The sequence below is a fragment of the Balaenoptera acutorostrata genome, chromosome 4 (assembly GCF_949987535.1).
Source record: "Balaenoptera acutorostrata chromosome 4, mBalAcu1.1, whole genome shotgun sequence".
Taxonomy (NCBI): Eukaryota; Metazoa; Chordata; class Mammalia; order Artiodactyla; family Balaenopteridae; genus Balaenoptera; species Balaenoptera acutorostrata.
Genome location: NC_080067.1, coordinates 127,430,111 through 127,452,831, shown reverse-complemented (window position 1 = coordinate 127,452,831; position 22,721 = coordinate 127,430,111).

Below are 22,721 nucleotides of genomic sequence, written 5' to 3'. Positions count from 1 at the left end.
ACTTCTTGTAGTACATTTACAGTATATAGCTGTTGGCTAAAAATTTATATTTCTAATTGGAGTATTTCCTTTATTTATACTTAAAAGCATAGCTGTATTTTTGAAATTAAGTCTAACACCATACTTTGCTATTTTTTCATCTATTCTTTCTTTTTCTTTCTTTACCTTCTTTTAGATCAAATGCTTATTATTCTTCTATTATTTTATTAATATTGTGATTATAGTTTTTAACAATTTCAGTATCTATTATAATGATTAGCTATGTATCTTTGAATCATTACAGTACATCCAAAATTAATACTAAGAATTTTTAAGGTAAACAACTCTTAAATTCCATTTGCTCCCTTCTATCTACCTACTGCTGATGAATATTTCAATTCACATATATTTTAAATGCTGAAAGACTTTATTTTTATTGTTTTGATAGTCAGTATTTATTTTTATTTACCAACCTACTTACTCTATTGAAATGTTAATTTCTTCTTTCATGACCATGCTCCCACATAGTTCCACATATGACCTTTACCCTTTTGTATGGAGAATGTCGTTAATAATTATTTAACGTTAATAATTATTTTAGGGCTTATATTCTGACTGATTTCTTATATTCTGACTAATTAATTTGTGTGTGTATGTGTGTGTGTTTTAATTTAAAACGATACCTTTATTTTACTTTAGTGTGTTAAGACATTTTCTGGGTATAAAATTCTTACTGAATATGTTTTTTTGTTTTTTTGTTTTTCCCCCTTCAGCCATTTAAAGATGCCAGGTTGTCTTCTGGCTTTAACCAGTCTCTATTTTTTTTTCTGGACAATAATCTATGTATATAGATGACTCTGAGCTAGTCGGGTCTTTTCTTTCATTTGTTGGTAGGCCTTGACAGATTTCCTGTTTACCCTTTCTTCTAAGAGGTCTTAACAACAAGCATAGAATGGTTACTAGGCCCTCCACTTCCTCAGACCCAGAATTACAACTTCAGGAGTCTCTGCATCGTCAATCACATTGACAATGTCTCTGCTCAGACTTTTTAACAATATGTGTATGTGTATATATATATATATATATATATATATATATATATATATATATATATATATATCACTTAGGAGTAGGCAGATATCTCTAGGGAAAAGTACGTGCTCAGTTCAAACTCAATTCTGTTCTCTCTGGGATCTTGGTCCACTCAACACATAGCCACTTTCAAAGTCTCTCTAATTCAGTTACAAATGGAATCCCATGGCTGCTGCTTCCCACTTGGCCTCTATTCTCTTTAACCACTGTATATACTCTTCTTCTCTCTACAGTCTCTTGGCTGACTTGACTGCTCTCTGCAATCAAGAGAGTAATTTTTTTTTGGCGGGGGGATTTGGGGTAATTTTTCACAGATTTTTTTTCTCAGTGAGAAGATTAGTTAATATCAGCTGCTCCGTCATTTCCAGAAACAGAAGTTTGTGGTAGTCTCTTTATGTGCCATCCTAACGTTCCCTCTAGTACCCACCACAGTGTGTCACACTCATACCTCTTCAATGGATATTAGTTTAATGAAGCATTGTACAAACCACTTAGAAACATAATGCCTTAAAATTACATGTAAATGAGAGCCATGCAAAATTCTAAATCTATGAGTACTTTTGAGAACTGCCCGAAATATGGAGTGAATTCTTTTCAATGAATAACAATTAAAAATCTTAACTGTTGTATAAAACAGTTTGTTTATAGAATCTGACTACAGGTTAGATAAGTAAAATAATAATCATAGTGTATTAAAGAATCATCTGTGAACAGAGAAAAGGAGCATTTTGAATCATACTATACTGGATGGAAAACTTGAGAAGGCTTCCATGAGGTCAAACTTTGCATAAAACCTGAAGGCAAATTAATAATCCAAGTAAAGAATAAGGAAAAGGTCATTGCAGACAAGAGGAATGGCACATGTGAAAGCCCAGAGGTATGAAAGTAAATCTAAAACATGAGAAAGGTGCATGCAAATGTAACTAAATGCTAGGGGCATAATTGTTCCCATTAAATATTAGTCAAATAAAGAAATGATAGAATTATAAATCCTTGACATTTGTTAATCCCATAGTAATCAACCCTATGTATGAATAGCCTTAAGAATGGCTCTGATAAATTATGAAAGATACCAGGATATAGAGGAAGATTGAGTTATTGAGGAGTAGAACTCAATCCATATTAGCTCAGATGTTGGAGAAAGACTACTATGCTTTCTACACAATATTCACTCCTGCTACTCTTGGGGACTTCATTAGATCAGTCACTCTTCTGCTAAACACAGAACGTATTTTCTTATGTAATAGACATTCTAGATAAAAACCCAGCGTTGCTTTGAAATCAGCAGATCAGTATCATCAGATCTCTATATTAATTAGTGGTGCAAGTGGTTTAAAGTACAAATTCCGTTTACCTTTTTGAAATGGAAGTGTTGATGTGTTTTCTAAAAATACAATGTAAGCAAATGGTTTTCCCCTGCAGATAATTTTTTTTTTTAAGAGAACCATCTCTTTTTATTTTATTTTATTTTATTTATTTATTTATGGCTGTGTTGGGTCTTCGTTTCTGTGCGAGGGCTTTCTCTAGTTGTGGCCAGCGGGGGCCACTCTTCATCGCGGTGCACGGGCCTCTCACTATCGCGGCCTCTCTTGTTGCGGGGCATAGGCTCCAGACGCGCAGGCTCAGTAATTGTGGCTCACGGGCTTAGTTGCTCCGCGGCATGTGGGATCTTCCCAGACCAGGGCTCGAACCCGTGTCCCCTGCATTGGCAGGCAGACTCCCAACCACTGCGCCACCAGGGAAGCCCACCCCTGCAGATAATTTTTTGATTGAAGAGAATATTATATCATGGCCTTACCTCCGTTCTCAGTGCTGCCAAATAGTAGGTATTCATTAAATTGTAGTTAAATATATGAAAATTAACCTCAAGGAAGTGGTTAAAATCATTGTTTTGTCAGCAATATTAAGGTTACACATTCTACCTCTAGAAAAATTTCTTGTTGATTTAAACGTATTACATGTAATGTATAAAAATCCTCAGACCCTCATTAAAAGCACCAGACTTCTGAATATAAAGTTCACTTAACACTTTATTGTATTTTAGACATACTTGGTACAATCTACAAAAATGGATTGTTATAAATCCAGAAACAATATTTTTTCAGGAAATACATAAGACCTAAAGAAAGAAATCGCTTTTCAGTTTTTAAAAGCAGCACAAGGGAACTTAAAAACCTGAAATAAGAAACCTAATAACTGGCAGCTTAAACTTGTGATTAAAAACTAGCATTAAAGAATTAGGATGGCCTTGTAAGTGCAACACAGAGTTTCTAAGGAATAATAAAAAAAGAATAAGTTTAATTGCCAATATGTTACAAATGGGTTTCATTTTACTGCTTTAAAGTGTTGCCCTATTTTAACATCCTTTTCTAATTAAAAGCCACGTTTTAAGAGCCTAATTGTTGATACTGCTTCACCCTTTTATTTTTAATTATTGATATGTACAGGCCTAAAGATACATTCTCAGGGCCCATACTGGCCCAAATGAATTCAGTGGCCAATTTTCTAGGATAAAGATTTCTATACCAATCTATAAAAATCAAACAAGTGGAACACTGCAGACTTAACACTGTCACCAGTTGTTCAAACTCAGACTACGCTTCATAGGCAAATAAGTGGAGCTGCATACTGGAAGTTTCCTTAAATGGCCCAGTAGTATTTTGTTGTATTTATAAATTACTATAAATTACCCTGATGATGATAAATCTGTGATTACAGCTATATTTAAGAAAATGATAGATCCTTGGAAGATGGTCTACAAAATGACTCCTTTAGTCTTTCAAAGAAATGTACATTTTATTAAAAAAAAAAGCTTAGCTTTAGTAATGCAACTCGTCATATAAAGCTGGCTTTGTATATTTTCAAATACTATGTGTTACTAATAAACAGTAACCATGAAATAATTAAAACAAAGATATTCATTATCTTATTGTTATAAAAAAATGGTAACATGGTAATAAAAAATGGTACCTTCATTTTTTAAACCACTTGAAATAGTGCTGTCCTCTTCCTATAATTGGGTGTTGAATAACTAAATCAACAAATTAACCAAGCACCATAGCAGTTTGTTAGTTTCATAGCTGCTAACTTAATAATAAAACCTCTGTCTGTTATCTCTTCATTTTGTGTAATTTCGATGTTTCTAAAATAGTTTATTTTCCAGTCTTACTTTTACTAAACTTATCTTTGTTCTAAAACTCCTGAAGTCAGTATTCATCAGAGTGTGCAGTGTCTGGAGGCAGAGAAGCAGTCCAATCATGTAAACCTGAAAAATTGAGAAGAAAACTGATTTTCTCTGCTCTTCTTGCATTACTAGCTTTATTTAACAAAGTGAAATGACAATAAAATAAAGGATTTGAGCTTCCAGAGTAAAGCCCAATAAATAACAATAAAAATGTTTTAAAATTGACATTTAGAAAATTGCCGAGTGGCAAGTAAAAGAAATGTAGAAGACTTGGAAATTTTCAATTGCACAATATGTCTCTGTCCTGCAAAAAATATGAAAAAGCACTCACATAAAACTCTCAAGTGGTTGGTTGTTGAGGCAGTGAAATGTTGTCAGAGCATATCTAACGAAGGTAGAAACGGGAAGCAGCGGAAATCATTTGAAGTGTCACTTCGAGGAACTTACTTTAGATATACTTTTCCTTTTGTTTTACTTTTTCTTCTACAAGAAAGGTACTGAAAAAGAAGTCCAAGTTCATTCTCTTCGATGTGTGAGTGAAATAAATCACCAACTTAATTTTAGATCATGAATTGGTTAAGATTTCAAATCTATAGAAGTGTTTCCCATGTAGGGTTTGAGAAGAAGCATTACCAAACTACCTCTATCTATTATGTGAAATCCTTATGAATTACAATAGCTAACACGTATGAAAAACTATGGTTGCAGTCATTGTGCTAGGTATTTTCTTGAATTTTCTCCTTTGGACCCTATGACAACTCCATGAAGGGACTATAATTATCGTCATGCTACTGATGAGGAAACAAAACTTTAGAGATTCTAAGTAACTTTTCTAACATCGAGCTCAAAGCAGCTGAGCTGGAATCTGAACCTGTGTCTGCTGCTTCTAGAAACTAGTTCTTATTTTCATGCCCTACACCTTCTGCCATTGTATAAGTGTATTTCTGACAACTCCCACTTTTAAGCAGAGAAGCATTATTGTGTTATGTCTTAGTGTTGTAATAGCATCCACTGTAGACATAAAATGATGTATCGTTCATGAGCTGACAGTTTTTTAACCATATTGATGCCTTTGAGGAAGAGGGGAAAACGTATATGCTTAGAATCTACACTCTAATGGTTCAGATATGTACTGTTACTTACTTACCTACATCATTTTTATAATCAAAACTGCACTCTATATCCCATTTTGTATTGAATAAAATTGAGGTCACAAGTGTTAAACAGTTTGCAATTTTGGTACCTTTATTATCATATTTGGTTTCTCTCTCTCTCTCCTCTCTCTAGATAGAGAGAGAGAGGAGAGAGAGAGAGAGAGTAGAATATAGGTATATAATACATACTGTACCCTGGTTCTCATCAACCTTTTTCCAATGAGTCTTGGCATCCATTACTGAATCTTACCTGAAACAATTATTAATATCATAGTCACTAAAGACATTTTTAAAGAATCTCTGACATTCCATCATCCCCATACATTTAGTAGGTGGAATTCAACTCTAAATGAATATTTTTTTCTCCCTCTTGACATAATCACCCATTTATTTATTTAAATATGAGTACATTTCTCATTTTATTTATTTGGTTGTAATTTATAGGTATTGTTATTATTTTGATAGTCAAAGTGTCCCAGATTTATCCAGTGGGAGCCCCTTCAAACTGGATCCAGTGTCCTTCAGTGTCCTATTTTTACATGCCCTAATTTTCTTTGAGTACATCTTTACTTTCTGGCCAATAAAAAATAAAAATTAAAAACAAAAGCTATTCCAGGCTCATCTTATACTTTACTTCTCCAGTCCTGAAATCAGCCAATTATTCATGGAGCCATAGATCATATGTTCACACTGGTAACCCCAGTCCCAGTAGAACACCACCGGTGCTGTTTTATTCTGCCTCCATTACTATGTAGATAAGGTATTACTTCAGCAGTGAGAAAGCTGGCTCCCTTTATCCATAATAAAATTATTTTGCTCAAACTAAACAAAAAAAAGAAAAAAAAAAAAAAAAAACTGGGTCTAGGGGCAGTTATTTCTCATATCACTGCCCCCAGACCCAAGCCTGTTCATTATAATTTAGATTTTGTCTGGATTTTTTTTCTCTTTATTTGTAGATGATACATTATCATTAAAATTCTGCTTTTTAAATTACTCTGGGTAGTTCTTTCCTCCTCTTTACTGTAGTCACATTAGTCATTTGAAATACAGACAGGTTTTTTCCATTCTAATTTATTTTATTTTAATTTTGTAGGATGGGTTCCAAAAGTAAAGACTACAGTAAAGGTATATTTAAAGAAGTTTCAAACCATAAGATTCAACACTTCCAAACATTTTTCCACCCACTCACTATAAATAACTATAAATAATTAAAATTTTGTCTGGCTTATCTCTATTGGATTTCTTTTTGCGTAACTAAGCAGATACATGAATATTTAATTATTCCTCTTTCTTACAGAAAAAAATGTAAAATACATTCTCTCCTTTGCAGTTTGCAGTTTGCTTTTCTTATGTAACAGTATATCCTGGAAATGCTACACATTCCTTTTTGCAGCTGCATATTACTCCTATCTGAGGATTTGCTGCAGATTATTTAATCTCCCTATGTATGGGCATCTAGTTTGTTTCCAAAATTTTGTAGTTAGAAAGAATGATGTAATATATATTTTCATATTATTGGAAGGCTACCGTCAATGAAGTTTCTGGGTCAAAATGTAAACGCATACATAAACAATCAATATAGCCAAATTTTCTTTCATATTGTGTGAATCTGTGAGAATGCTCACGTTCTCACAGCCTCACCAATAGAATATTTTAAGAAGCTTTTCGTATTTCATAATCTGATAGATGAGAAATGGTATCGCATTGTAGGTTTGATTTGCATGATTTGTAATGAGAGAATGAGAACTTCTGATATGTTTAAAGGTCATTATATCGTTTTGTGAAATCCCTAGTCAAATGTTTTGCATATTTCCTACATGGTTGTTGGTCTTGATTCCATCAATTATAAGAATGTTTTATACAATTAAAACATATATTAGCTCTTTATTTCTGATATATGTTGCAAATTTCTTCTACTTTCTGTCATTTGTTTTCTGTCTGTTTTTGTGTTATTTAGGGCATGCAAGGTTTTTTTTTTAATCTTTTTCAAAATTTTTCATCTCAGATATATTAATCTTTTCTTTTATTGCATCTAGATTTCGAGTCAGATTTAGAGATTCTTTCCCATAATTCAGGTCAGAGAGGAATTCACCCACGATTTGAATGCTTCATGTCTTTTTAAATTTATTTCTATCTATCTGTCAGTCTATTTATTTTACAATTAGATTCATTTTTCTTTCAATAGATGAGTTGAGCCCATTAACATTTATGGGTAAGGTGATATATTGGGGCTCAAGTTTTACATTATTTTATGTTATACTTACTATGTTTATTATACAATATTTATTTTTTCTTTCTCTGTACAATGCAATTTTTTACATAGTTTTTAAAAATAATTTTGATATTTAAGAAAGTTTGCATTTTTGTTCTAATTTTTTCCTCTGTTCTGACTCCTTTTAAAGTTGTCTTTAGACTCCTGTTATTTTATTTAGCCTTTGACTGTCTGGTTAGTCAGGTTTAACGCCAGACAGAGGAAGATAAATACTGCATAGTATCACATATATGTGAAAAAAAAGTTGAACTTATACAAACATAAAAACAGAAAGTAGAAAAGTGGTTGCCGGGAACTAGTGGCTGGAGAAGATAGGGAGAGGTTGGTAAAAGGGTACAAATTTCATTTATAAGGTAAGTAAGGTCTGAGGATCTAATGTAAAACATGGTAATTATAGTTGATGACACTGCATTGTTGGGTATTTTTGACTCACACCTATTTCCTATGCATCAGATAATGGGCCCTACCTCCTTTATATTTTCTTTCTCTCATCTCCCTTTGCTATTATATTAATTCTTCTTTATCAGAACATATAATATTTATATACTTTTCTTCTATATATGTATCCACTTTAAAACAATTTAGAACTACTTTTAACTATATGAAATGTTAACCAACATTCCTTTTGCCAGTGTTTCCTCCTTTATCTCTTCTTTGAATGAAGGTCATCCTTTTGTAGATTCTCAAGAATTGTGGGCCAGTGTATTCCCTGAGTGTTGCATTTTAAAACTTGTGGTGTTTGCTGTTCTGTAGTGTTCTGTATGCTTCTATAGCCTTAGTATTAGAAAGATAACTAGGTTGGATATAAAATCCTTACCTCTTCCTGTATTTACCAGCCTGCTATTCTCCTCAACTCCCATATAATCATGTGTGTTCATGTTGATCTTTGCTTACTTTTGTATCTTGAGTATTTTAGGCTGAATGTTTACATCCCCCCACCCAAAATTCATAAATTGAAACTTAATTCTCAATGTGATGGTATTTGGAGATGTGACCTTTGAAAGTGATGAGGTTATGAGAACAGAGTCCTCATGAATGGAATTAGGGCCCTTATAAAAGAGACCCCACAGAGCTCCCACATCCCTTCTGCCAAGTAAGGGCACAGCAGGAAGACAGCAGCCTAAGAACCAGGAAGCAGGCTCTTACCAGACACCAAATCTGAAGGATCCTTCAGCTTGGACTTCCCAGACATGAGAAATACATGTTTGTTGTTTAAGTCACTCAGTCTATGTTACTTTTTTTTTTTTTAGCAGCCTGAATGAACAAAGACATTTTGTCGTATGGATCTGTGTTTTGAATTCCCTGTTTCTAATTAGTTTTGTTTTCTTTACTTTTAACTCTAATCATTTGTGAACATTACCAAAACAAAAGTCTTTCTTTGTCTCTCCCTCTTCCAGCACTGCCTCATGACCCATATCTCTTTTTCCATCACATATTCTGTCTCATTATTCTTCTATAGGTGACAGCAGTAGAAGGGAAAAAGAAGCATATAATGATTAATAACATAGCATTATGTATGTTTCTAGTCTCCAAACAATTATCACATGGGTAATATCTATATTTTAATCATTTTGGTATCTTATACGGCTAGCACAGTATTCACCTTTAGTTGATACTTGGTGATATGTGTAAGACTTATTTAACTGTTAACAATTTTTTTTACTTTTAAAACGCAATTTTGGGAATAAAGAATAATTATTGCTAATTTCAGGTAAGGATGACTCCTAAACTTGCATTTTATATCTTATAAGAAGAGCAACTACAGTAATTGAATCATGCAAATCATATGTTAATTTTATGGGCAAGTACATCACTGCTGTAACAATTCCCAACTTGCCCCATGACTAAAATTGCCCAGGTTATAATACCCTACTCAAGGTTCAGAACTATGCATTTAGTAGCTAAGTATTGTGAAGGGAGCTAACAAGTACAGTGTGAGGAAACCTACAGAATGAAGCACATTTCCAACTGGTAAAAATGAATAAATAGCAAAGCTGGTCCTAATAACTCAATCCCTGACAGTTTTCTGATTCCAATTATCACCCAAGCTTATGGAAACAATAGCTTTTCACTTCCCATATAATAATCTGTGTGTCTTTGTTCCTCAGAGTCAGAAAAGTGAATTTATCCAAAAGGGGGGGAATTCCAGAACAAGTCTACAAACAGAGGGCGTATTGAGGCTGGTTGAGGTATAGCCCTGAGCGGCAGACTGTAGGGACTCCAGTGCCAGGAGGCCAGGCTGATGATGCCACAGTTTGTGTTGCTGATGGACTTAATAAAGTTTTTGCTGCTTATCAGTTGGGATCTAGATACCTAGAGACCTTTTATGCTGGTGATTTTAGAGCAATTTAAGGAAAAAAGAAGAATGAGAGTTTTAAATTGTATTAAGTGAGTTGAAGCAGAAGTCAAACCAGTTTAGTTTTATATTGTCTATCTATAAGTAGATAAGGAAATATTTAAATTAAGCCAGTTTATACATATGAAAATTTTAAACATGGCTTGACATATAATAAGCACACAAAATTAGTCACTGTTGTTGCTGCTGAAACATTTCCCTGGTGTAGCCAGAGCTCTGAGCCTGCTGTAAACTTGGTCCAAATGGTGCTCTCATATGTTGCTTAACTGCAGCCTGACTTGAATTCTCTACTGCCTTAGGCTTCTCTGGTTACAAATACAAGAAGCCTGGATATTGAAGCTTAAATATGTGGAGGAATCAAATAAGTTAGGCATTTCTGATACCTTCCATCCATCTCCTTAAAAATATGTGCCATCTTCATTCTGTATTGATCTTACATGACCCCAGAAGTGTATCTGCTGGTGTTATTCTGACCCCGAAAAGCATATGTGACAACAAAAGATGGAAAAGTGAAATCACCATCCAGAAAATGGCTAAATCAAAAAGAAACATGAAAGACGATGTGCACATACGTTTTCTGAGTGATCAATTTAGAAGTACAAAGTAACTAAAATTTCAGGTAGAGATGAATTTAACAGAATAGAAAATCCTCACGAGATACTCTGTTTAATTCAGTAATGTAGGAAATTGACTAAAGTACTTTTCATGTGTTGACTTCATTGACAGAAACATGACCGATATCTGGCTATCACTGAAATAAGAAACATTCACTCTTGGAAGCTCACTGGTGGGGATGATTCAAGAGGAAGAGCCAGCCTTGAATACTCATTCTGCTCTTGCTTTCAAGAGTGTCTCTGCCTACTCTCGATTCTCTTCCTGGAAAATTATGTCTTTCCTCAAACATTGTTCGAACACGAAATTTTCTTTGACTGCTGTGACTACAAAGCCTTTTATATTTACTTAAATTGCAGCCCATGACACATTATTGTAATATGATAGCTATCAGTGAGATCATGGCAGTTAATTAATTTTAATGATGCTTAATTTATTATTTCTTTGTAGCTAGAGTATGTTTATTTTCACATATAAAGAGTTCAAAGCCCATGTAACCAAAATGAAGTAATTTTATTGTACCTTCTCCTACAATCTCAGCTACAACAGTTAATGTTTCTCTTTTTTATTTATTTATTTATTTATTTATTTTTATTTTTGGCTGTGTTGGGTTTTCGTTTCTGTGCGAGGGCTTTCTCTAGTTGTGGCGAGCGGGGGCCACTCTTCATTGCAGTGCGCGGGCCTCTCACTATCATGGCCTCTCGTTGCGGAGCACAGGCTCCAGACGCGCAGGCTCAGTGGTTGTGGCTCATGGGCCTAGTTGCTTCACGGCATGTGGGATCTTCCCAGACCAGGGCTCGAACCCATGTCCCCTGCATTAGCAGGCAGATTCTCAACCACTGCGCCACCAGGGAAGCCCTAATGTTTCTCTTTGATTCATGGGAATGCAATGATGAATAAAAACAGACACAGCTCTGCTCTGAGAAAGTTTATAGATGTTGACCAAGAATTAAGCCAGTAGATAGAAAGAGAGAGAGAGATAGTAGTTAACTACATGAAATGAGTGGGAAGAGAAGAAATTTTTCTAAGCAGATTAAAAACAACATTTGAAGAAACACTCTAACAGGAAAAATAATGACCCATTCAAGGAGCAGATGATGATAATGGTGATAGAAGGGGGATGCAGAATCAGTAGTAGTACCAGGAGCCAGTGTGGCTGGAGGGAGTAGAGGGCAGGGAAGGTTAAGTCATGGAAGATTATAAGAGAAAGCTAGAGTGGATGGCAGATGCCAGAACATGCACAGCTTCGAATTTATCAATAATATTTTTATTTTTATAAAACAGCAATGAGATAAAAACTAGCAAATAAGAATTAACAGACGTAGGGATGATATTCCATGAGGACAAATAAAATGTATAAGTTTCCTAGGGTTGCTACAGTAAAGTACCACAAACTGGGTGTCTTAGAACAACAGAAATGTATTTTCTCACAGTTTGGAGGCCAGGAATCTGAAATCAAAGTGTTGGCAGGGCCATGTTCCCTCTGACAGTTTTAGGGAAGAATCTGTTCCAGACCTCTTTCCTGACTTCTGGTTGTGACTTGTGGCAACAAGGCTCCAGGCTTCACACGGCATCTTCCCTGTGTGTATGTGTCTGTGTTCTAATTCCCCCTTTTTACAAGTACACCAGTCATATTGTGTTAGGGCCCACCCTACCAGCCTCGTCTTAACTAATTACATCTCCAAGGACCTTATTTCTAAATAAGATTTCATTTTAAGATACTGGAGTATATCAATTTGTGGAGGTACAAAATTCAGGCCACAAAAGAGGCATATTTTTAATGGTGCAGAGTTGATCATTGTATCAAACAAAAAATTTCCGTTTTTTGGGTATATATATTTTGTTTATTTTACTATTTACTTTTAAACATTATCCTGCATTTACATCTTACAGTCCATCATATTTGAGATCTTCTAAAAGATTTAAATTCCTTTATTTTTACAGACTAAGTAACAGTACAGATATACTTACATAAATCATATAAAATTAATATTAGGTAACTGCATATCCATTTTCTATAAACTATATTATCTTTAGCTCAATAGATATGCTAAGATTATATTGTTCTTTATATGTTTTTAATAAAAAACTAAGCATAGAACATTTCGATTAAGATGGCAGTCCAGGCTCACATGTATTCCCCTTATCTTTCATAAGAAACTAGCACTGTGCAGAAGAGCAAACAATAAAAGACATTTAAAAAAAAAAAAAACAGAATTTAGGAGGGGGTGAGGCACAGAACAAACAGGTGATTAAAAATTCTAGAGGAGAGAAGAGAAATAGAATTGGGAGGATACAAGAATGGACAGTATAAACATTTGGTGGGACCTTTATATACCTGGTGAAAACCAAAATAAACAGCAGGACACAATGACATAGAGATCATTCAAGAAGCAAACAAAACAAAAAAGCAAAAAAAACCCTTAACATCATAAATTTAATTAATATTAGTAAAAATACTGAGAAGTTACCACATTCAAATAACAACTATGGCATTCTGAGCAGCTGAAAATTAAAAATAAATGAGTTCTAAATATTATATATGACTGGTGAAAAAAACATTCTATAGAATAACTGGTGGATAAAAATCCTGAAATGTTCCCAAATGATGGGTGGAAGAGTGGAAATCCCAGAATTTATGAGAGAAAAAAACCATTAAAAGCAATACATAAGGGCAAATATATAGAATCCCCCAGAACATGGAAGAATAATGGAGAAGAGGGATTATATATATATAATATATATATGCTATATTGTATGTATAATATATATATTACCAATTTATAAGAGGTATGTTATAGCCTGAATCTTTAAATTGAAAATTATCAAGTGGCTAGGATAGTTTCAAAACAGAAAGAAAAATAAGGTATTCTTATGCAATTATTTAGACTGTAAAATGCCAAAGATGAAATAAAAATAAAGGTAAATATTGAAAAATTACTTAGGCATCCTCTAAGATGCCTCAGGATTCAACATCATAGAAAACTTTGAAGCCCTTACATATTCATGAAAATATGAATATAATTTATAGAAAATATAAATAACAGTCTTTCTACCAGCAGAACCTTAGCAGCAGTGTTAAGTGTGATTTTATATCACTATGTGAATATATGTCTTTATGATCTTTCAGAGGTGCCAGCTGGAATGTTGGGTAAGCACAGTGTTTGTTACAGTTGGAAGAGGTGTTTATGTGCCAATAAAAGTCATATTGCTGCACAGAATATATTCTTCAGCTTGTCATCCTTTCAGTAAATATCAGTTAAAATGTGTGAATGGTGACATCAGTCATAGTACTTGATACTGTTTTTTAGATTTGCACCATAAACATAAATTGGACAACTTGAGAAATACAGTAGATAAACTCAGGAAGCTGAAGAAAAAAATTAAGTGACAAAGAAGAAGATCTTTGCATTCTTTAATATACAGAGAAATTTTAATAGGTTCAAGCTTCAGTTTACTATATGGATCCAGTCTGTAACCATTATACTGGTCAGAAATTAAAGTTCGTTTTATTTTACTTTTTAAATTTTTCTGCTTTTTTTAAGTTGAGGTATAATTGGTGTACAATATCATATAAGTTTCAGGTGTGCAACAAAATGATTCACAATTTTTAAAGTTTATATTCCATTTATAGTTATTATTAAATATTGGCTATATTCCCTGTGCTGTAGAATATAACCTTGTAGCTTATTTGTTTTATACATAGTAGTTTGTGTATCTTACTCCTCTGCCCCTATTTTGCTCCTCCCCCTTTCCTTCTGCCCACTGCTAACACTACTTTTTTCTCTATATCTGTGGGTCTGTTTCTTTTGTTGTTATATTCACTAGTTTGTGTGTTCTTTAGATTCCAGATATGTTATACAGTATTAGTCTTTCTCTGTCTGACTTATTTCACTGAGTATAGTACCCTCCAAGTTCATCCATGTTGTTGCAAATGGCAAAATTTCATTACTTTTTTATGGCTGAGTAGTATCCCATTGAATATATACCACATCTTTTTTTTTTTTTAACATCTTTATTGGAGTATAATTGCTTTACAATGTTGTGTTAGTTGCTTCTGTATAACAAACTGAATCAGCTATATGTATACATATATCCCCTTATCTCCTCCCTCTTGCGTCTCCTGCCCACCCTCCATATCCCACACCTCTAGGTGGTCACAAAGCACCGAGCTGATCTCCCTGTGCTGTGTGGCTGCTTTCCACTAGCTATCTATTTTACATTTGGTAGTATATGTAAGTCCATGCCGCTCTCTCACTTCGTCCCAGCTTACCCTTCCCCCTCCCCGTGTCCTCAAGTCCTATGTCTGCCTCTTTATTCCTTTCCTGCCCATAGGTTCTTCAGAACAATTTATTTTTGTTTTAGATTCCATATATATGTGTTGGCATACAGTATTTGTTGTTGTCTTTCTGACTTACTTCACTCTCAATGACAGTCTCTAGGTCCATCCACCTCACTACAAATAACTCAATTTCATTTCTTTTTATGGCTGAGTAATATTCCATTCTATATATGTGCCACATCTTCTTTATCCATTCATCTGTCCATGGACACTTAGATTGCTTCCATGTCCTGGCTATTGTAAATAGAGCTGCAGTGAACATTGTGGTACATGACACTTTTTGAATTATGGTTTTCTCAGGGTATATGCCCAGTAGTGGGATTGCTGGGTCATATGTTAGTTCTATTTTTAGTTTTTTAAGGAACCTCCATAGTGCTCTCCATAGTGGCTGTATCAATTTACATTCCTACCAGCAGTGCAAGAGGGTTCCCTTTTCTCCACACCCTCTCCAGCATTTACTGTTTGTAGATTTTTTGATGATGGCCATTTTGACCGGTGTGAGGTGATATCTCATTGTAGTTTTGATTTGCATTTCTCTAATGATTAGTGATGTTGAGCATCCTTTCATGTGTTTATTGGCAATCTGTATATCTTCTTTGGAGAAATGTCTATTTAGGTCTTCTGCCCATTTTTGGATTGGGTTGTTTGTTTTTTGATATTGAGCTGCATGAGCTGCTTGTATATTTTGGAGACTAATCCTTTGTCAGTTGCTTTGTTTGCAAATATTTTCTCCCATTCTGAGGGTTATCTTTTTGTCTTGTTTATGGTTTCCTTTGTTGTGCAAAAGCTTTTAAGTTTCATTAGGTCCCATTTGTTTATTTTTGTTTTTATTTCCATTTCTCTAGGAGATGGGTCAAAAAGGGTCTTGCTGTGATTTATGTCATAGAGGGTTCTGCCTATGTTTTCCTGTAAGAGATTTACAGTGTCTGGCCTTACATTTAGGTCTTCAATCCATTTTGAGTTTATTTTTGTGTATGGTGTTAAGAAGTGTTGTAATTTCATTCTTTTACATGTAGCTATCCAATTTTCCCAGCACCACTTATTGAAGAGGCTGTCTTTTCTCCATTGTATTTTCTTGCCTCCTTTATCAAAGATAAGGTGATCATATGTGCATGAGTTTATCCCTGGGCTTTTTACCCTGTTCCATTGATCTGTATTTCTGTTTTTGTGCCAGTACCATACTGTCTTGATCACTGTAGCTTTGTATATACCACATCTTTATTCATTCATCTGTTTATGAACTTTTAGGTTGCTTTCTTATCTTGGCTATTGTAAACAATGCTGCTATAAATAGTGGGATGCATATACCTTTTCTAATTAATGTATTTGTTTTCTTGAGATATATGCCCACGAATGGAATTGCTGGATCATATGATAGTTCTATTTTTAGTTTTTTGATGAACCTCTGTACTGTTTTCCCCAGTGGCTGCACTAATTTACATTTTCACCAACAGTGTACTAGGTTCCCTTTTCACTACATCCTCACTAACGTTTGTTATTTGTGGTCTATTTCATGATAGCCATTCTCACAGATTTGAGGTGATATCTCACTGTAGTTTCAATTTACATTTCTCTGATGATTAAAGATGTTGAGCATTCTTTCATGTGCCCATTGGACATCTGTATGTCTTCTTTGGAAAAATGTCTATTCAGGTCTTCTGCCCATTTTTTACATATTTATTTATTTTTTGATGTTGAGTTTTATGAGCTGTTTATATATGTTGGCTGTTAACCCCTTATCAATCATATCATTTGCAAATATTTTTGCCCATTTAGTAAGTTGTCTTTTCATTTTATTAATGGTTGCCTTTGCTGTGCAAAAGCTTTTAAGTTTAATTATGTCCCATTTGTTTATTTTTGCTTTTGTTTCCTTTTCCTGAGGAAACATCAAAAAAAATACTGCTGTAATTTAGGTCAAATAGTGTTCTGCCTATGTTTTCTTCTAGGAATTTTGTGATTCAGACCTGTATTGGAGAGACATGTTTTGAAAGTATCAAAGTTTACATTGCTGTGATAAAGCATAAATTGTGATGGAATTTATAAAACCAAATAAGTAGATTATTAAAAATTAGAATTTTTCACTGTACAAATATGTATTTATTTCTTATGCATGACAATATGTTTTGTCCAAGTCTAACTAACCTAGTGCAGAAAATAAAAATTTCTTGAACTGTGTTTTATAATGGAAGACATTAATCTTCTATCACTTCCTTATATACCCTTATGAAATGCAGTGAGTTTAAGTATAACAGTGAGCTGAAAGACATATGAGATGTAAAATATTGTTTATTAAATTCATTTGAAGCCTTCATTTACATAATGTGTTAATTTAACATGCATTCTTGTCCAGTGTATGAGATGTTGATTATAAGCAATAATATTTTAAAAGAACTAAATATATTTCAAAAAAATATATCAAAAATCAATCACTGATGGGAATTCCCTGGTGGCACAGTGGTTAAGAATTCGCCTGGTAATGCAGAGGACATGGGTTCAATCCCTGGTCCGGGAAGATCCCACATGCTGCAGAGCAACTAAGCCCATACTCCACAACTGCTGAACCTGCTATCTAGAGCCCGTGAGCCACAACTACTGAAGCCCAGGCGCCTGGAGCCTCTGCTCCACAACAAGAAAAGCCACTGCAATGAGAAGCCCGCACACCGCAACAAAGAGTAACCCCCACTCGCCGCAACTAGAGAAAGCCCACGCACAGCAGTGAAGACCCAACGCAGCCATAAATAAATAAATAAATAAATAAATAAATAAATAAATAAATAAATAAATAAATAAATTTTTAAAAAAACCAATCACTGAATGTGGACAGACAAGTGAAATGTGTTATTTTAAAATATCTTTACATTCTTCATTGTCTCAAAGTGAATTTTATTTTGAAAGAAGATGCTCAAAATGATATATTTTTCCTAAGAGTTTAGTATATATTAGAATTCCTGGATTCAATCCAATTGTAGTCAACCTCTTTCAATGGCAAATAGGGGAGAAAACAACTTGTCTTCTCTTTCTTATTAAGGAGAACGTTGTCACAGGATAGAAAAAATATAAAAGCCAAGATAAATATTAAAAAGTTAAAAGCTTGACTAATTTATTCAAAATGCTGCCATTTATTACAAAATAAAACATAGAAATTTACTTAAACAGAAGTCACAATGGATCAACCAAATGGGTCAAAAGATCAAAAATAGATATAAATATGTATTTAATAGTGAAACACTTTCAATATAAAATAAATATTAATTGAGGAAGGAGAATAATGGAAACATTATTTCTTACTTAGGCTAGGTGTAACTAGGTATCACTTGTCTAATTTATAATACATAAACTGTCAGTGACTGCAGAAAAAAATAATCTAGTACATACAGTTATTCAAATACTTGCTAAAATGAGTTGCTCCTTTAGGGCATGTCTTTTTACTTAGTTTTGTTCTTATTGCTTAGTTTGATTACTTTTTTCTTCTTACTGTTCAACTATGTAAATAGCTTATATAAGCTATATCACCATGCAGTATTAGAGTCTTGGGTATAGTTTCTTAGATTTTCAGAAAAGTGAAAACTTGTTAACCCCAAAAAGCCAGGTTAAAACATAATTAGCAGTAATTAATTTGTGTTGAATTCAGATCAAATGAATAGCAATAAAATTGTTACTAAGGTTTAGAACTAATGTTTGTTGAAAACACTTAATCTTGACAAAAATCCTATCAAGTACAAAATATACTTTATATATTATTGATAAGCAAAACATTATTTTATATTAATATTAATATAATTAATTTTGAACTCCACAGCCATACAAATAGACTGTAAGTTTGGAATATATATATACACACACACACATACACAGCTCACATGAAATTAACATTATATGTTTGATACATTGAAATCTAAGACAGTTCAACCATTGGGTAAAAAGATCATGTGAATGTCCATTCTTCCCAATACCCCTGTTGAAAAAACAGTGCCAAATAATTAATGTAAAAATGGCATAACAATAAAGAGGATATAAGGGTTAGGGAGAGAATGAACCTTCAACATTGAATAAATAAGTTTAACTATATTCATGAATATGAAGTATTGATAAATATTGTTTACATATAAGCAGAATGGAAGCAGCTGCAGCTTAGATAACACTGAAAGGGAATATGATGTTACTCTCCAAGTTGAAATAACAGAGGGGGACTCGCAGTAATTTGTCAAGTAAGGTTGATGGGCAGGATTTAAATGTAAAGATACAACATCGAGAGAGGAATTTAACTCCCGGGAAATTAAAAAGATATAGGGCAATTCTCTAAAGAAATTATACAAGCTTCAGAGGAGAGCAAAGGTGTTTATAGTGTCTGTGGGTCATCCACGGTAAACATTTATTTATGAAATGCCATGTGTGGGGAGGTGGCACTAGTTTTCTAGTGAGCACTCTTAAAATTAAGCTGTTCAGTTAACATGCAGCTTTATCTGAATAAGTGTCCCAGTCAGTTTTTTTTTTTTTAAGATGTCCTTAAGGAAACAGTTTTATAAACTAAAGCAAAAGAAAGACACCTTACTAATTTAAAATAAGCAATCCAGTATTTCATTCTTAAATATGAACAGACAACTAAGCAGACAGCTTTCATAAAAAAGTGAAGGTAGGTAGATAGAAAGATAAGTAGATAAACAGCAAAACAAAGAACAAATTTTAAAAACTGGTTATAGATGTGAAAAAATATAATTTGAATTGTAGATGAAAATACATGAAAAAAAGTTCCCAAGAGAGAGATAGAGCTTAAACTATATATAAGGGGCATACCATATACTCTGTAGTATATAGAGGTATAGTAATATAAGAACTATAGAAACATAGGATAAAAGGATATTATGAAAAATACACAATTGGACGAATGTAGAATTAATTGAAATAAACAATATGATTTACAAGAGAACCAAAGATTCAAAGAGACAGAAAACTATACCCAAGTAAATTCTCCTACAATTAGAAGCAAAGATAAAAATAAGGAAAATATGTGAGAAATGGTAAAGAGATGCAGATTACTCCAAAAATACAGTACCTGAAAATAAGAATCCAAGAACATGTGAGAACAGAAATTATAAACAAAATAATAAAATAAAATTTCAAAGGACATTTGTAGGAATAACTTTCTGAGAAAAAGGCTCCACTGAGTACTATATCAAATAATCTCACCCATGTTAACACACTTATGGAGTCTCACCTCTAGAAGGATAAAGAGAACCTAGAGTCTCACCTCTAGAAGGATAAAGAGAACCTCTAGAAGGATAAAGGATAAAGTCTCACCTCTAGAAGGATAAAGAGAACCAAATAATTCATATCCCTTACACAGAAATACATGTCAAGTTGGCACAAGTCTTGTATCCACAAGGCCTGATGATAAAAAACAATTGAACAACTCTTCAAACTTTGTGAGGAAAATGAACTGCATGTAGATTTATATTAAAATCTGTAAAAATGAAATAAGTTGAAGATATCAAAGAGAAATTATCTGAGAACCAGGAAGTAGTGGCTCCCATATGGAAAACAGTGGAGGGGGTAATTCCAGTGCAGTAGCTTCAGTGCAGTTCTGGAGAGTAAAATAGTTCAATTTAGAGGCAGAAGACAGAGGACACTAGGAGAGAGGTCTCTAGGGAGGAAATCAGGATCCTGCTAAACATGTGTTACCTACCAATCTGGGTAAGTGTGAAAATAGGCCATACCCATTTTTTCAAACAAACAAAAAGTTAATTTAGAAACATCACATACACCCAGACACACGCACCGGGACAGTCACACACATAAAAACACTAGTGGGATAAAAGAAAATGTTAATCCATATTCAAAACAAACACAAATATGGCAAGGTTTTCAGTAAGTAAAGTGTGTAAAAAAAAGAAGAGAAAATAGCAAGATAACCGTTAAGCTGTGAACATTCAGAGTCCCAGGATTCATGCTATTCTATCAGTAAAAAAGAAAATGGACTTAGTCAATAATTTGATCCTGCAATAAAGAATATTTACATAATTACTATATAGAGGAATACATTGGCTTCACATTCACAACCAATTTAGAGACAAAGCACTATGGCCTTTTATAGACACAGAAACATAATTAACAGACTTGAAAAAGTTAAATATAAAACTAATGAAATAAAGATAAGGATAATGGTAAGAAATAAATTAGATAAATATATTTCTACCCATGCACCACATGATTTTAACTTCTATAGATTTTTAGTATATTTTATGTTTGGTCGTGCTTGATCTCACTAAATGTTTTTATTTTTGAAAACCGTTTTTAGCTGTTCTCTTGTTTTTGCTATTTTAGATGATTACAATAATTAGGTTACTACAAACAAAAACTCACTTTGGTATTTTCGTTGAAGTTGTCTGTATTACATAGATAGTTTGGGAGTAGTGTATATTTATATCACTATATACTCTTGTCTAAGTCTTTTATTTTTCCTGTAGGTGAATTTTTGTAATATTCTTCAAATGACTCCCGCACATTTACTATAACTACTCATAAGATAAGTTTTTATGCAAATATGTAAAAAAATGGTGTATGTGTGTATGTATATATGTATATATACATATGTGTATATATATATATGTAACTTGCCTGATCACCTTACTAAACATGATTTCTAGAACTAATTGCTTACATTTGCATTTCTTATATTTTGTAAGTAGATAATCATAGGATTTATAGAGTCCTGAAAGTTCCTTTCAATTATTTGTATTTATGTTTCTTGTCTTTTGCCACTGGCTTGAATTTCCAGAGTACTAGTCATTAATCACATCCATGCTTTTGAATTGACTTTTATCCTAACATTTCATTGTGAATATCTTGCTATAAATAAAATATTTTAGAGTATATTTATGTGATTTTATATAAAATATTTTATCATAAACTGATATTTAGTTGAATTTTATAAATTTTAGATTTTTTTCAGTATGATTTTATTTAGCTTATTTTGATTAAATATATTATATGTTAGTTTTTATTAATTCTCCTTGTATCAATGACTAGTGACATAGAAAATACTTTAGTACTTTACTAGCTTCAGATTTCTAATTTTTTTCTTTGACGTTTTTGTGTTAACATTTATTAATATTGGTTTGCAAAGTTTTTTGCTTTTAAATAATTTTGGTATTAATCACACATGATTTATAAAATAATCTGTTAAATGTTGATTCTCCTGTATACTCTGGAATATTTTCATCTGCACTGGGTTTTCTGCATCTTATAGAGCTGCAGACTTTGAATCAAATATAGTTTATATATAGGGGCTAGTCTTCAGTATATGGAGATCATTAGAAGACACTGGGTACTGGAGATAAGAAAAAAATCTTGGCTGACAAAACACAGACTGGAATCCTGGAGGAATTAAAGTAGTAATGGATCATAAGTTATCATAATACCAAGAGCTTTTTAAAGCCAATAGAAAGAAAGGCAGGATCTGAAACTGAAAAATAATTCAGTAAGGAATGAAGGCAGATAATATCATGGGTGAAATGTAAGTATTATAAAATAGAAAGTATCTGTTATTTTAGTGGGTGAAGCTTCCAAGCACACAACTAATCATGTAAGCATTCCTCAGTCAGCAAAACTTCCTACTGTGAATATTATAGAAGCTGAGGCCATATGTGGTCTAGTAATTCTTGCCAGTGAGTTAGTGCCCTATGGCTGAGGACGTAGGGGAACATTATCAGTATACCATAAAACAACTTTCT